The 16,397-nt window shown below is 33.5% G+C and overlaps 1 protein-coding gene and 1 pseudogene across 3 annotated transcripts in view; one reads left to right on the forward strand and one right to left on the reverse strand.

Annotated features, from left to right (window-relative positions):
* Positions 1-16,397, forward strand: part of ARID2 (AT-rich interaction domain 2) — a 179,596-nt gene that overhangs the window by 54,835 nt on the left and 108,364 nt on the right. The window lies entirely within an intron of this gene.
* Positions 13,861-15,699, reverse strand: LOC308659035 (oligosaccharyltransferase complex subunit OSTC-like; annotated as a pseudogene). The gene is made up of 2 exons: positions 15,696-15,699; positions 13,861-14,306 (listed from the first exon to the last, which is right to left on the reverse strand). The product of its transcript is annotated as an oligosaccharyltransferase complex subunit OSTC-like (transcript).

Here is a 16,397-nt window from a genome sequence, read left to right on the forward strand (position 1 = left end):
CACAGAAAAATAAAAAGTTATTTAAACTCCTATCTTTCTATAGATAGCTAGTTTATACATAATTGTTTATATTCATAGTTGATGTTATCTATAATATCATTTGTTTATAGTGGGGGGGAACTGGCTTTAAGAAGTACATGGTCCCTAGTTCTGTGTTACACTGAGTTGTCTAAATTTTATGTTGTACTTTAGAAAGGAAAATTTTGTTTTAACTAGAGAATTTTCTACCAGATTTATAGGCTGTTAAGAAACCTTCCTTATTTTCTTAATTTCTTCCATAATAGAGGTAAGGAAAAATGGGATGAAAGCAGCAAACAATGGAGAGAGGAGAACTTGAGGACTCTAAAGTTAAACAAGTTTGAATTCTGGTTTTATCATCACTTGTTGAGCTTTGAACTTTAGCAAATAAAAAGGACTGGGTGTGTATCTTAGTAGTAAGTGCCCCTGGATTCAATCCCCAGCATTAAAAAATAAGTAAATAAAGGAGAAGAAGAAAGAAAAAAATAATGAATTTGCTATGTATTGTATACTTATAGTTTAATATTACATAGCTTTGTGGAGTAATACCATCTGAGTCATTATAAGATCCTTACAGTGCCAAGTAGGATCTCCTTGCCTACAACTTCTCTGGTGAGAGAAAGACAGTGAGAGGATCTGAGGAATCATAACCACCTAAGATCCCAACAAGTCTTGTTGCCACCATGTACTTCCAGTTAGGGCTGTTAAAGATCCCTATAATCTTCAACAACACCAACCTCAGCTGATAGAGCTGCACACACATACCATGCACACTGCTACACAGTGGTGATCTAGCTGGTTCTGGAATTGCTGCATCCCATCCAACAAGCATTCTTACACAGCCCTATAGGGGAAGTTTGTGTAATAGTGAAACTAGTCTGTAATTGCTAGAAGAGGTAACAACTTCATCAAATGTATAAACATCAAAATAAGGTCATAAGAAAGAGCAAGGATACATGTCATCACCAAAAGAACACTAGTAGCTGAATTTAAAAAATTGAAATATATTAAATGTCTGACAATTCAAAAGAATCATTTTAAAGGTCAGTGAACTTCAAGAAAATACAGAGAATGAGTTGAACAAAAAGATTGAATAAGAATAAATAACCACGGGGCTGGAGTTGTGGCTCAGTGGTAGAGTGCTCGCCTAGCATGCACGAGGCACTGGGTTCGATCTTGAGCACCACATAAATGTAAAATGGATATGTCCACCTAAAACTAAAAAATAAATATTAAAAAAAGAATAAATAACCAAAGAGAAATTTAACCAGGAAGTTGAAGTTATTTAAAAAAAAAAAGATTCTCAAAGTGAAAAATACAATGACTGAAGTGAAAAATTCAGTAGAGAGTATCAATAGCAAAACTGGTCAAGGAAAAGAAGGAATATGAATTCAAAGTTAGGTTAGAAAATATACAGTCAAGTGAAAAAAGAGGAAAGTAATGAAGAAACCTGATATGGTTAATGACATAGCATCAAAAGAGCAAATGTTCATATTACAGGATTTTGAAAAAGAGAAGAGAAATGAATTGTAGCTGAAAACATTCTAAATGTCAGGAAAGATACAAATATCAAGGTACAGAAAAGTCAGAAGATTCTACTTACAAGTCAACTCAAATACGACTACACCAAAACATTAAAATCGAACTATCAAAAATCTGAGACAGAGAGGATCCTGAAAGAAAATTTAAAAACTTATAGGCATACCTTGGAGATATTGCAGGTTCAGTTCTGGATGATCACAATAAAGCAAACATATTGCAATAAAGTAAATCGTGATTTTTTTTTATTTCCCTATGTATATAAAAGTCATGTTTATATTGTACTATAGTTATGTTAAGTATGTAATAGCATTATGTCTAAAAAATGAACATACTTTAATTTTAAAATACTAGATTGTAAAAAAATGTTAACGATCATGTGAGCCTTCAGCAAGTCATAATTGTTTGCTGGTGGAAGATCTTGCTTTGAAGTCAATGGTGGTGACTGGTCAGGGTGGTAGCTGTGGCAATTTCTTAAAGTAACAGCGATGGTTGTCACATTGATGGTCTCTTTTTATGAGACTTCTCTGTGGCATGCAGTGCTATTTGATGACATTTTACCCACAGTAGAACTTCTTTAAAAGTTGGTATTAGTTCTCTCAAACCTTGTCACTGCTTTATCAACAAAGTTGATACAGTATTCTAAAGCCTTTATTGTCCTTTGAACAGTGTTCACAGCATCTTCACAAAGAGTAGATTCCATTTCAAGAAACAATTTTCTTTGCTCGTCCAGTGAAAAGCAGCTCCTGATCCATTAAAGTTTTATGATGAGATTGCAGCAATTCAGTTGCATCTTCAGACTCCATTTCTATTTCTAGTTCTCTTGCTGTTTCTACCATATATATAGTTACTTCCTCTACAGAATTGTTGAGCTCTTCAAAGTCATCCATAAAGATTGGACTCCTTCCAAACTTTTGTTAATGTTTTAACTTCCTCTATGAATTACAAGTGTTCATAATGATATGTAGAATGGTGATACCTTTTCAGAAAGTTTTCTGTTTATTTTGCCCAGATTCATAAAGGAATCACTGTGGCAAAGCCAGAATTGCTCCTTGATCTGTGGAATGTGGAATGAATGGTGTGGTAACAGGTATAAAAACATTAATCTTGATGTACATGTTCATCAGAGCTCTTGGGTTATTATCAAGAGCAGCTATATTGTGAAAATAATCTTTTTCCCCCCTAAACAGTAGGTCTCAAAAGTGGATTTAATATATTCAATAAATGTTGTTATAAACAAATGTGCTGTCATCCACACTTTATTGTTCTCATTTATAGAGCACAGTCAGAATAAGTTGAATATAATTCTTAAGGGCTCTAGGATTTTCAGAATGATAAGTGAGCATTGACTTCAACTTAAAAGTTACCAACTGCATTGGACTTTAATGCTAGAGTAAGCCTGTCACTTGAAGCTTTAAAGTCAGGTATTGACTTCTACTCTCTAGCTATGAAAGTCCTAAATGATATTTTCCAGTACAAGGCTATTTTGTCTACATTGAAATCTATAACCATATAATCACCTTATATAAACCTTTTGGATAACTTGCTGCAGCTTCTGTAAAACCCCTTGCTGCCTCATCTTAACTTTCATGTTGAAGAGACTGAAACCTCATGAACTGACCTCTTCGAGCATCAAACTTTTCTTCTATGCCTGCCTCAGCTCTCACATAATTGAAGAGAATTGGAGCCTTGCTCTGGATTAGGTAATGTTGTGGCTGGTTCGATCTTTTATTCAGCCATTCACATTTTGTCCCTGTCAGTAATAAGTTTCTTCCACTATCTTGTCCTTCATATGTTCCCCAGAGTAGCATTTTAAATTTCCTTCAAGAACATTTCTTTGGCCATTTATAACTTTGCTTTTGGTGTGAGAGGACTAGCTTTTGGCCTAGCTTTCAGCCTGTCTTGGCCTTCAACATGCCTTCTTCAGTTACCTTAGACTGCAAAACAGTAAGACTAGAAATTTTCAGTATACCACTTTCACAATGGACAGATAATCTAGAAAGAAAATCAAATATTGGATTTATAATACTTTAAATCAAATCATCCTAACAAACCAGTACGGAACATTCTTCCTAGGTGGACATGAAAGGTTCTCCAGTATGAATCATGTTAGGCCACAAAACAAATTTTAATGAATTTAAGAAGATTAAATCTTATTAAGTATCTTTTCCAGCCAAAATAGTGTGAGACTAGAAATCGGTAATAGGAATTTTTGGAAAATTCACAATTAAATAGAAATTAAACAGTATGCCCTAAAGAGTCAGTGGATCAAAGAAGAAATTAAAAGGAGAATTTAAAATATATTAACAGTGAAAATAGAAACACATGATTAAGCAAAAGCAGTTCTAAGAGGGAAGTTTATAACAATAACTGCCTAAATCAAAAAAGTAGATTCCCATCAAAGAACTGGAAAAAGTAAAAACTAAGCCCAAACTTAGAAGGAAATACATAATAAAGATTATGAAGAAATAAATAAAATAGAGAAAAAATAGAAATGATCAAGAAAAGAGTTGTTTTTTAAAAAAAAAAAACAAAAACAAAATCTACAAACTTTAGCAGACTAAGACCAAAAATGAAGACATATACACAGAGAAAATCAGAAATGAAAGAGGAGACATTTCGGGGCTGGGGATGTGGCTCAAGCGGTAGCTTGCTCCTCTGGCATGCGTGCGGCCCGGGTTCGATCCTCAGCACCACATACCAACGAAGATGTTGTGTCTGCCGATAACTAAAAAAATAAACAAATATTTAAAAAAAAGAGGAGACATTTCAACTTATACTACAGAAATGCGAAGGATGAAAACATTACTGTGAACAAGTATATGCCAGAAGATTGCATAATCCAGAATAAATCAATAAATTCCTAGACACATGCAATCTACCAAGCCCAAATCATGTAGACATGGAAAATATGATCAGATCAATAAAGAGGAAGGAGATTGAATCAGGAAAACAAAAAATTAGGAACAAACACATACACATACACAAAAAAAAACCCAAACTAGCCTCATCAAAAAAAAAAAAAAAAAAAAAGCCAGTGAGTTGATGGTTTCACTGCTAAATTCTACCAAACAGTTAAAGAATTAATGAAATCCCTTCTCAAACCTAAAAAAAAAAAAAAAAAAAAAAAACCCTGAAGAGGAGAGAATGTTCCAAATTCATTGAATAAGACCAGCATTATGCAGATATCAAGGTCAGAGAGGACACTACAAGAGAATTACAGACCAATTTCCCTGATGAATGTACATGCTTAAATCCTCAACAAAATGCTAGCAAACCAAATTCCATTGCATATTAAAAGGACCACTCTTTGTAATCAAGTGGATTTTATCCTTGGAATTCATCATATGCAAGTCAATAAATATGATACAGCACTTTAACAGAACGACAAAAACCATATGATCATTTCAATAGGTTCAGAATAGGTATATGACAAAATTCAATATCCTTTCATGTTAAAAACTTTCAACAAATTAGGTCTGATAAGAATGTACCCCAACTCTGTAAAGGTGGTTTATGATGAGCCCATAGTTGACACCATATTCAGTGGTGAAAAGTTCAAAGCCTTTCCTTTAAAGTAAAGAACAAAATAAGGATACTACTCTTGCCTCTTACATTTACAGAACAGTTCCACAAAAGAAGGAAATAAAAGGCATCCAAATTGGAAAGGAAGAAGTTGTCTCTGTTTGCAGACAACATTATCTTATAGAAATTTCTGTAAAGATGATACCAAAAACCTGTTGAAACTAATAAGTGAACTCAATAGAGTTGCACAATACAAAATCAGCACGTAAAAATTCACAGCATTGAATTATACCCTTAATGAAGTATAACTATTATAAATAAAACAAAACAAAATAAAAACTTAAAAAATAAAAACCCCACCTTGGAATAAGTTTGACCACAGAAGTAGAAGATCTGAATACTGAAAACTAATTTAAAGCATTTATTCAAGTAATTGAAGGTGCAAATAAATGGGAAGATATCCTGTGTTCATAGATCGGAAGAACTAATATTATAAAAATTGTTCATACACCCAAAGTCACCTACAAATTCAATGCAATTTTTTACCAAAATTCCAATGGCATTTTTCACTGAAATAAAAAAACTCTTTCCTAAAATTCTTCTGGATCTGTAAAGGATCTCTCTAATAGGCAAAATAATCTTGAACACAAAGGAAAAAGTCTATTTTCAAAATAGACTACAAAGCTGTAGTAATCTAAATAATATGGTATTCACATAAACAGCCACAAGAACACAAAATAGAGAAAAGATAGTGCTTTCCATAAATGGTGCTGAGAGAACTAGATATCCATATGCAAAAGAATGAAACTAAACCTCTGATTTATATACTCACACTGTGTATAAAAATCAGCTCAAAACGGATTGAAGAGTTAAATGTAAGACTTGAAACTGAAAGTTCTAGGAGAAAACAAAGGAACACCTCCATTACATTGACCTGGGCAAAAATTTTTTGTGCCCAAGAAGCCCAGTCATCAAAAGATAAAATAGGCAAATGGGATAACATTAAAGTAAAATACATCTGCATAGTCAAGGAAACTATCAGCAATGTGAAAAGATAGCCTACAAAATGGAAGAATATATTGCAAATCATACCTGTGATAAGGAGCTAATATCCAAAATATATAAAGAACTAAAACTGCTCAATAGTTAAAAAACCCAATTGAAAAAAATGAGCAAAGGACATGAGTAGACATTTTAACAAAAAAACAGGAAGTGTATGAAAAAACGTTCACTATCAGTAGTCACCAGCGAAATGCAAATCATAATGAGTTAGCACTTCATACCTGGTAGAATGATTGATATCAAAGTAAAAAAATAAATGCTGATGACAGCATGGAGAAACGGGGAACGCATACTCTGTTAGTAGGAATGTAAATTAGTATAGCCATTAGGGAAAACCGTATGGAAGTTCCTGAAAAATAAATGAATGTATGAATGAATGAATGGATAAATGCAGAACTACCGTTATCCAGCAAATCCCACTATTCATTTTATCCAAAAGAGATCAAATCAGTATTCAAAGAAACACCTGCTTCCCCTGTTTATTGCAGAATAAATATGTTATATCTATGTTATCACAATAGATAACATGTGGAATCAACCCAACTGTACATCAACAGATGAATGGATAAAAAAAACATGTATACATAAATAAATATTGTTTATACATGAATGTATAAACAAAGAAATAGGATTTACCTATAAAAAATGATGAAGTTCTATCATTTATGAGAACCTAAAGCCTGGAGCACATTAAGTGAAATGAACCAGGTACATGAAGACAAATACCAGCTGATCTCATTCATATATGGAATAAAAAAATTAGATGCGGAAAGGTCAGAGAATTGTGGTTACCAGAGACTGGGGGGCAAGGTGGGACAGATAGGGAGGTGTTGGACAGTGGCCATAATGTTTCCATTGGATGGGAGGAATGTTTTGGCATTTTATTGTGTCTTCTATTTCACTTCTATCACAATACTGCTGTTGAATAAAGACTACAATTCTTACTGTATGTAGTTTTTATTCCTCTCTATAAAGTGATTTCTTTTTGTAATCAAGAGCAATTAACTGACTATAGTACTTTTCCAAAGAAGTATTGAGACATGAAAGAAACACTTTATTGGAAACCTTTGGTTATTCCCCACACCTCCCACCATTTGCTCAGGATACAAGAATTTATAATATCCACATAATGAAAAGTTTCAAGGAAATTAGTTTTCTTTTGTGTTCCTCAAATTAAAGGTTTCTAGCACTTGTTTTTTTTTTAAGCAGAGAAGGAATTCTGAAGAAAAGAAAATCAACATATCTCAACCTGTTATTTGAAAACTAACTTTAAAGAAAATAAATTTAAACTTAAAGGCAATATTTTTATGAAAGTGTAAGTAGATATCCTAAAGAAGTTTCCTTTTAAGACCATGTATGTTATGTTGAACTATTTAACCTGATGTTTCAAAAGGAATTTGTCATCCTAAAAATGAAGTCAGAGTAACATGTCTCAAAAAGTATTATTCTTTAGTTTTTGTGGTCACTTCATTTGAATTTTCTGCTCTACTAATTGATTTTTCTACTGTTAATATGCTATAGCCACTGACTGGTGCCCCTAGATTGGATCATTGTATATTACTAATAAAACTGCTTTAGGAGTAAAGGCGGGGGGAGGAAATTAATCTGTTTATTTTCCCTTACTTAATCAATTCTGATCTGTATTCAAACAAGCCTGATAAACTATTACTCATTTGACAAATATTTATTAATTGCCCACCAGAATGTCAAAATAGTTATTAAATTTCTAGATTCTGTAAATAGGTGGTGTGGGTTCAAATCCTGGTTATAAAACTCTACCTCTAGTATCATTTTCCTCATTTCTAAAGTGTGAGTTGACAATATATGATTTTTTTAATTCAACAGAGAACATTATCCTCTTTTATTCAAATATCCCCTGGGTATAATGGTACATGCTGCTATTGCTTTTACTTTTTTTTTTTTTTTTTTTTGCCTGGTGGAAGATTGTTGTACATTTAGGACTATATTTTATCCATGAGACCTCAAACTGGTTCCCTGCAGGATTTGTAAATCTTCCACTGGGCCGATAATTATCATTTTTAAAGTAGCTTCTAATATAATTGTATAGCGGTCAATGATGTAGTCTATGTGATAGTAGCTCTTTGATGTTGGTTGAGACTTTATGGCCTAATGAATGGTCAACTTTTATGAATAACCTCCATGTAATTAAGAAGAATATGTAACTTCTATTTTAAATATATCTATTTGGTTAAGGTTGATAATCATTGTACTATTCTATAACTTTATTACTTTGTTTGCCTGAAGTTCCAACAAATTTATGTATTGAAATCTCTCCTTATAATGGTGGATCTTGTCATTTTCTCTGTTTTTTTTTTTTCCTAATGACTTTTCCTTTAATATTTTGAGGCAGTTTATTAGGGCCTATAAGTTTAGAGCTATTGTATATTTCTAGTGATGGAAATTTTCATCATTATATAGTGACTTTCCTTAAACCAAATAATATTGTTTTAAACTTATTTTACCTTTTATTAATATTTTAGTTACCAGTTCATACAGTTACAATGAAACAGATAAAGCTTTTTCCATCCCTTTCAGTTTTTCTTCATACTTATAAATTATCTTATAAATAGCATATATTTCAAATTTTAAAAATAAAATCCTATTATTTGTTTATAAATTCTAACATTTATTAATAGTTATTATTTATAATTCCTGGTATATGTAGACTTGGTTTTACTATTTTAAAATGTTCATTTTTCTGCAGTTTCTTAATGATTCTTTTAAGTAAACATACTTCAGTTTATTTATTTATTTTTTAAATTTATATGTGACAGAGGAATGCAAAGTATATTCACACCAATTTATGTCTTTATACATGTACTTTGGATAATAATGATCATCACATTCCACCATCATTTATAACCCCATGTCCTCTCCCTTCCCCTCCAACCCCTCTGCCCTATCTAGAGTTCAGCTATTCCTCCTATGCTCCCTCTCCCTATCCCACTATGAATCAGCTTCCTTATATCAAAACATTAGTCATTTGGTTTTCTGGAATTGGCTAACTTCACTAGCATTATCTTCTCTAACTCCATCCATTTACCTGCAAATGCCATGATTTTATTCTTTTTTATTGCTGAGTAATATTCCATTTTGTATATATGCCACAATTTTTTTTAAATCCCTTTATCTATTGAAGGGCATCTAGGTTGGTTCCACAGTTTAGCTATTGTGAATTGCACTGCTTTGAACATTGATGTGACTGTGTCCCTGTAGTATGCTGTTTTTAAGTCCTTTGGGTATAGATCGAGGAGAGGGATAGTTGGGTCAAATGGTGGTTCCATTCCCAATTTTCCAATAAATTTCCATACTGCTTTTCATTATTGGCAGCACCAATTTGCAGTCCCACCAGCAGTGTATGAGTGAACCTTTTTCCCCACATCCTTGTCACACTTATTGTTGTTTGTCTTTATAGTAGCTGCCATTCTGACTGGGGTGAGATGAAATCTTAGAGTGGTTTTGATTTGCGTTTCTCAAATTGCTAGTGATGGTGAACATTTTTTCATCTTGTTGATTGATTGTATATTCTCTTCTGAGAAGTGTCTGTTCAGATCCTTGACCAATTTATTGATTGGGTTACTTGTTTTTTTGGTGCTTAGCTTTTTGAGTTCTTTATATACCCTTATATACCCTAGAGATTAGAGCTCTATCTGATGTGTGAGGGGTAAAGATTTGCTCCCAAGATATAGGCTCTCTATTTACCTCAGAGATTGTTTTGCTGAGAAGAAACTTTTTAGTTGGGAGTCCATCCCATTTATTGATTCTTGATTTTAATTCTTGCGCCATAGGAGTCTTATTAAGGAAGTTTGAGCCTACTCCCACATGATGGAGATTAGGGCCTACTTTTTCTTCTATTAGATGCAGGGTCTCTGGTTTTATTCCTAAGTCCTTGATCCATTTTGAGTTGAGTTTTGTGTATGGTGAGAGATAGGGGTTTCATTTCATTTGCTTGCATATGGATTTCCAGTTTTCCCAGCACCATTTGTTGAAGAGGCTATCTTTTCTCTAGTGCATGTTTTTGGCACCTTTATCTAATATAAGATAATGTAATTTTGTGGGTTAGTCTCTGTGTCCTCTATTCTGTACCATTGGTCTACCACTCTGTTTTGGTGCCAATACCATGCTGATTTTGTTATTATTGCTCTGTAGTATAGTTTAAACTAACTCTATGCCACCTGCTTCATTCTTTCTGCTAAGGATTACTTTAGCTATCCTGGATCTCTTATTTTTCCAGATGAATTTCATGATTGCTTTTTCTATTTCTATGAGGAATGTCATTGGGATTTTGATCAGAATTGCATTAAATCTGTATAGTGCATTTGGAAGTATGGTCATTTATATAATATTAATTCTGCCTATCAAAGAGCAAGGTAGATCTTTTCATTTTTAAGGTCTTCTTTCTTTAGGGTTCTGTAATTTTCATTATATAGATCTTTTACGTCTTTCATTAATTTGATTCCCAAGTATTTATATATATATATATATATATATTTTTTTTTTTTGAGACTATTATAAATGGGGTAGTTTTCCTTTCTGACGATTTGTCACTGATATACAGAAATGCCTTTTGATTTATGGATATTGATTTTATATCCTGATACTTTGCTGAATTTATTTACTAGTTCTAGAAGTTTTCTAGTGGAACCTTTAGGGTCTTCTAGGTATACAATCATATCATCAGCAAATAGTGCCAATTTGAGTTCTTCTTTTCCCTATGTGTATCCCTTTAATCTCTTCCATCTGTCTAATTGCTCTGGCCAGTGTTTCAAGAACTATGTTAAATAGAAATGGTAAAAAAAGGGCATCCCTGTCTTCTTCCAGTTTTTAAAGGGAATGCCTTCAATTTTTCTCCATTTAGAATGATGTTGGCCTGAGGCTTAGAATAGATAGCCTTTATGATGTTGATATGTTCCTGTTATCCCTAGTTTTTCTAGTGTTTTGAACATTAAAGGGTGTTTTTCTGCATCTGTTGAGGTGATCATACGATTCTTATCTTTGAGTCTATTGATGTAATGAATTACATTTATTGATTTCTATGTTGAACCGACCTTGCATCCCTGGGATGAGTCTCACTTGACTGTAGTGCATGATCTTTTTGATATGTTTTGATAGCTGTCATATATATTTATAATTGTTAAGTCGTCTTGTTGTATGGTTCCCTTGAGCAGTATGTCCTTCTTTATCCTTTTTGATTGACTTTAGTTTAAAGTCTACTTTATTTGATATGAGGATAGAAACCCTGCTTGCTTCCACAGTCCTTGTGAGTGGTATGATTTTTCCCAATCCTTCACCTTCAGTCTGTGGATGTCTTTTCCTATGAGATAAGTCTCTTGGAGGCAGCATATTGTTGGGTCTTTTTTTTTTATTCAATCTGCCAGGCTCTGTCTTTTGATTGGTGAGTTTAGGCCATTGCCATTCAGGATTATTATTAAGACATGATTTGTATTCCCAGCCATTTTTGTTTATTTTTGGTATTTAATGTGACTTTATTTCTCCTTTGATTAGATTTTCCTTTAGTGTAATCCCTCCTTCTGCTGATTTTCATCATTGTTTTTCATTTCCTGTTCTTGGAATATTTTGCCGAGGATGTTCTATAGTGCAGGCTTTCTAGTTGTATACTTTTAACTTTTGTCTATTATGGAAAGTTTTTATTTCATCATCAAGTCTAAAGTTTAGTTTTGCTGGATATAAGATTCTTGGTTTGCAGCCATTTTCTTTCAGAGCTTGGTATATGTTGTTGTTCCACTGTCTCCTGGCTTTGAGGGTCTGGGTTGAAAATCTGCTGAGATATGAATTGGTCTCCCCCTATATGTGATCTGACTCCTCTCGTGATTTTTAAGATTCTAACCTTATTCTGTATGCTTGGCATTTTCATTATAATAAGCCTTGGTGTAGATCTGTTGAATTTTGTACATTTGGTGTCCTGCTAGCCTCTTGTATTTGGTTTTCTAATTCTTCATGCTTGGGAAATTTTCTGATATTATCTCATTGAAGAGATTTTGCATTCCTTTGGTTTGAAACTCTGTGCCTTCCTCTATCCCAAGAACTTTTAGATTTGGTCTTTTGTTGCTGTCCCATCATTCTTGGATGTTCTGTTCATGGTTTCTTCACTGTGTGATCAACTTTATTTTCCAGATTGTATACTTTGTCTTCATTATCTGACGTTCTTTCTTCCAAGTGATCTAATCTGTTGGTTAAAGAAAATGTGGTATATATACACAATGGAATATTATTCAGCAATAGAAGAGAATAAAATCATGGCATTTGCAGGTAAATGGATGGAGTTAGAGAAGATAATGCTAAGTGAAGTTAGCCAATCCCCAAAAGCCAAATGTTATAAGAAGGCTGATTGATAGTGGCTTAGGGAGTGGAGTATGGGAGGAATAGACGAATTCTAGATAGGGCAGAGGGGTTGGAGGGGAAGGGAGGGGCATGGGGTTATTAATGATGGTGAATGTGATGATCATTATTATCCAAAGTATAGGTATGAAGACTTGAATTGTTGTGTATACAGCCAGAGATATGAAAAATTGTGCTTTTTATGTGTAATAAGAATTGTAATGTATTCTGCTGTCATATAGGTTAAACTGTCTGTTCAAAGCAGCAGTATTCATAACAGCCAAAAGGTATTAAAAAAACCCAAAATATCCATCAGCTGAGGCATGGAAAATAAGCCAAATGTGGTATATAAATATAGCAGAATATTATTCAGTCATAAAAAGGGAATATTCTGAAGACATGCTACAACATGGGCAAACCTCAGAAACATTGTGCTAAATAAAAGAAGCTAAACCCAAAAGGTCATGTATTTTAGGGTTCAGTTTATATAAACTAGAGTCAATAGCCAAATGTAAGGACATAAAGCAGATTTATAGTTGGACTGGTTTTGATGCAGTTTCCTTTAGGATGAGGAAAATATTTAGAAACTAGATGGAGACAATGGTGCATAATATTATGAATATTTCAAATGTCAAAAAATTATACACTTAAAAATGGTTAATTTGGAGCTGGGTGTGGTGGTGCATGCCTGTAATTCCTGTGGCTCAGGAGGCTAAGGTAGGAGGATCACAAGTTCAAAGCCAGCTTCAGCAAAAGTGAGGCGCTAAGTAACTCAGTGAGACCCCTCCCCCCTCTCTCTTTTTAATTAGAAAAATTATTTATTTCTGCTCCTTTCATACATCTTACTGTTGAGGAAACAGTCTTGCATACATATATGAAATAATGTACTATCCCACACACTGTTTAAAGGCAAAGCACCATCAGTGAAGCCGATCGGCAGTACAGAGTTCTCAGTTCTCAGAGTTCTCAGAGATCTTGCTTCCTGATTTTACATTAACTTCTGAAAATCAGAAATATCTCCAAAAAATGTTAAAGGGGTTGTAAAAAATAATCACTTTATTCAGTATTATAATTTTACAAGAACAGTATATTTACAAAATGAAAAACTAAGAAAATGACACTTAACATCGTTGGTACAACAGGTCAGCAGGAAAAAAATACTGTGATAAACTTGTCTCTGATACCAAGAAATTCTAGTCCAAGCTTTCATATACGTCCTATGTTTTCACTTGATACTTTTACTGCTGCTTTTTATTCTTTTCCACATTTCATAGTAGAGGACTGGTACAGCCTTTATTAATTACTTCATCAACAGGAGCAAATCCAGAATCCACTGATTTCTTCTCAAAAGACACTCTAACCCATCAGATAGCCCGGCAGTTTCATTCTCATGAATACTCTAGCCATGAAAAAGCTCAGTAGGACACAGACGAATCCAATGAATAGTAGAAGAAATCTATTTAGTTTTGGAATATTTGGCGCATTGGATCAGTCCAGGATTATGAAACCTAAACCCCCCATTGTAAACAGGAAGCTGGATGCAAGTCCTTCCATGATATATTGTCCATTTACTCTGTAGTCCAAGAAAGTTACTGGCCTCTAATGCCCATGTTCATCAGTCATAGAGCCAACACTCGGTGGTTTAACAATAACATCATAAATTATTCCTCCGGTGATGAGGAAATAAGCCACCACCATCAGAGCGTACTTCATCATGGCCAATGGCATGTGCACCCAGGGCGGTGGCTTCAGCTTCAGGTTGAGACATTCAAGCACTAGTCTCCGTGTTGGTGGATGAGACCCTGTCCCTTAATAAAATACAAAATTGCGCTGGGAATGTTGCTCAGTGATCAAATGCCCCTGAGTTCAATCCCCAGTTCCTCCCTCAAAGAAACGGTTAATTTGGGGCTGGGGATGTGGCTCAGTTGTAGAATACTTGCCCAAGGTGTGCAAAGTCCTGGGTTCAATGCCCAGTGTTTGTTATGTGAATTTTTTTACCTTAATAAAAAGGAAAAGTTTTTTGAAAGAAAGCAGATTTCAAGGACAGTTTCTGGATTTCTGGAAACTGCCATAGGTCACTTTGTTTAGATCTCAGATTGTCCAGAATTTAGCTACACCTGGATATAAGGAGCCTACAAAATGTATTCTTTACTCTGGTCGAATATGCCCAGATAAAATTTGAGGGTTTTGTTACTGTGGAAATTTTAGTCACTGCTTTACTATGTCATCTCTACTCAGACTTCCTCTACTTTGACTTCCTATTTTTCTTTATATTAGACCCCTTATTACTTAAGTAACTGTTTAAGATCTAAATAATACTTTTAATGCCTACCAGAAAGAAGAGAAAATCAATTGAATGAAAAGTAACCGATGAGCTCATTTGTTAAGTTTTTTTTTTTTTAAGGAGAGATTAAAGTTACAAAGAAGTAACAAAGAAAGACAAGCATCAAACTGATTTTTTTGTTTTTGTTAAACTAGGAATTAAAAGCAAAGAAAACGATTTTTCATAGTATGAGACAATGTTAATTTTTTTGCAGTGGCCTTCTACTATCCCCAAGTCATTTCTTACTCTTTTTGCCAGTTTGGGAAAAATGCTGTGTGAGTGTGAGTGTGTGTGTGTGTGTGTGTGTGTGTGTGTGTGTGTGTGTGTGAGAGAGAGAGAGAGAGAGAGAGAGAGAGAGAGATATCTTGGAACTTGGAAGCTGTATTGTTTAAATTCAGTACTTTTCGTAGTGGCTGCCAGTAAGTTACATGCCTTCTTGTTCTGTGGGCATGCCTAATGTGGTATGTACTCTGTGGTCCTCACCTTATAGCTCTTTGATCCAAGATGGACACTGACCCCATCAGACTCTTTCTGCCAAAAGAATTGGGCATCTGTTGCACACTTGTGCATAAATGCGTGTTTCTATATATCTGTCTATGGATATAGACAAGTGTACAACTTCACCATTTAATTTGAAGTTTTTCTAGAAAGAAGCAACTTAAATATACTTGTAAATTATTTCATGGTTTGACATTTTGGAAGATTTTGAACATACTATTCAGACTTTTAATATTGAATTATAGTTTCTGTTTTGCTAGTAACTCAATTTTCTGAACAACATTTGTGAAGTTTTTGCTTGAAAATGAAAATACTCATGTCTTTATATGGTGTATTTGTATATTTTATTTTATTGCTCGTCACTCTTTACCCATGTTCCTGAGTGATCTTAAGGAAAAAGAATTATGTCCATAATGGGATTATAGAAACAATGTTATCATTGTATTTCTATAATGTTCTATGTAATTTTACATTGTTGTGCCTTGATTTTAAAAGCATAAATATAAGGATATATCAAGTAACCAAAGCTCAACATATACTAAAAAAATGAACTATTATAATGTTTTATAATCACTATGTTTTATTAAACTAGAATGGGATATCCTACTACCTGATGATTTAATACTTTGTTTCCAATTACATATTTTGTTCTTAGGCAAGGGATTTTGCTGTCTGACAATATTCTGTGTACAGAACTATTTGTTTATGTATTTCTAAATATAGTGTTTGTATTCAGTGAAAAATAAAAACATCAAAATTTCTCAGTACATTTATCCTTTATTTATGGGTATGTTAAATTTGGATTTCTTAGTGTTGATACCTTTGAGGAGAACCAAAATGTTATAAAGCAAAATTAAAATAGATCCAAAGGAGATCAATATTTGGATACTTTCAATATTTGGATAGCTTATGAAGAAATACTAGTGGGTAGGGAGTTTTAAATCTAGAAAATAAATTTAAAATCTGTTTAGCACCTAATTTGTACACTTAGTAAACATTTGTGTTCAGAATGTTACTTCCTTCTTACCTTTACCTCAGAGTACCCATAGGATACAAATTTTGGTGGAAATAA

Source organism: Spermophilus citellus, assembly GCF_964194105.1.
Source record: "Spermophilus citellus genome assembly, chromosome: 10".
Lineage (NCBI taxonomy): Eukaryota > Metazoa > Chordata > Mammalia > Rodentia > Sciuridae > Spermophilus > Spermophilus citellus.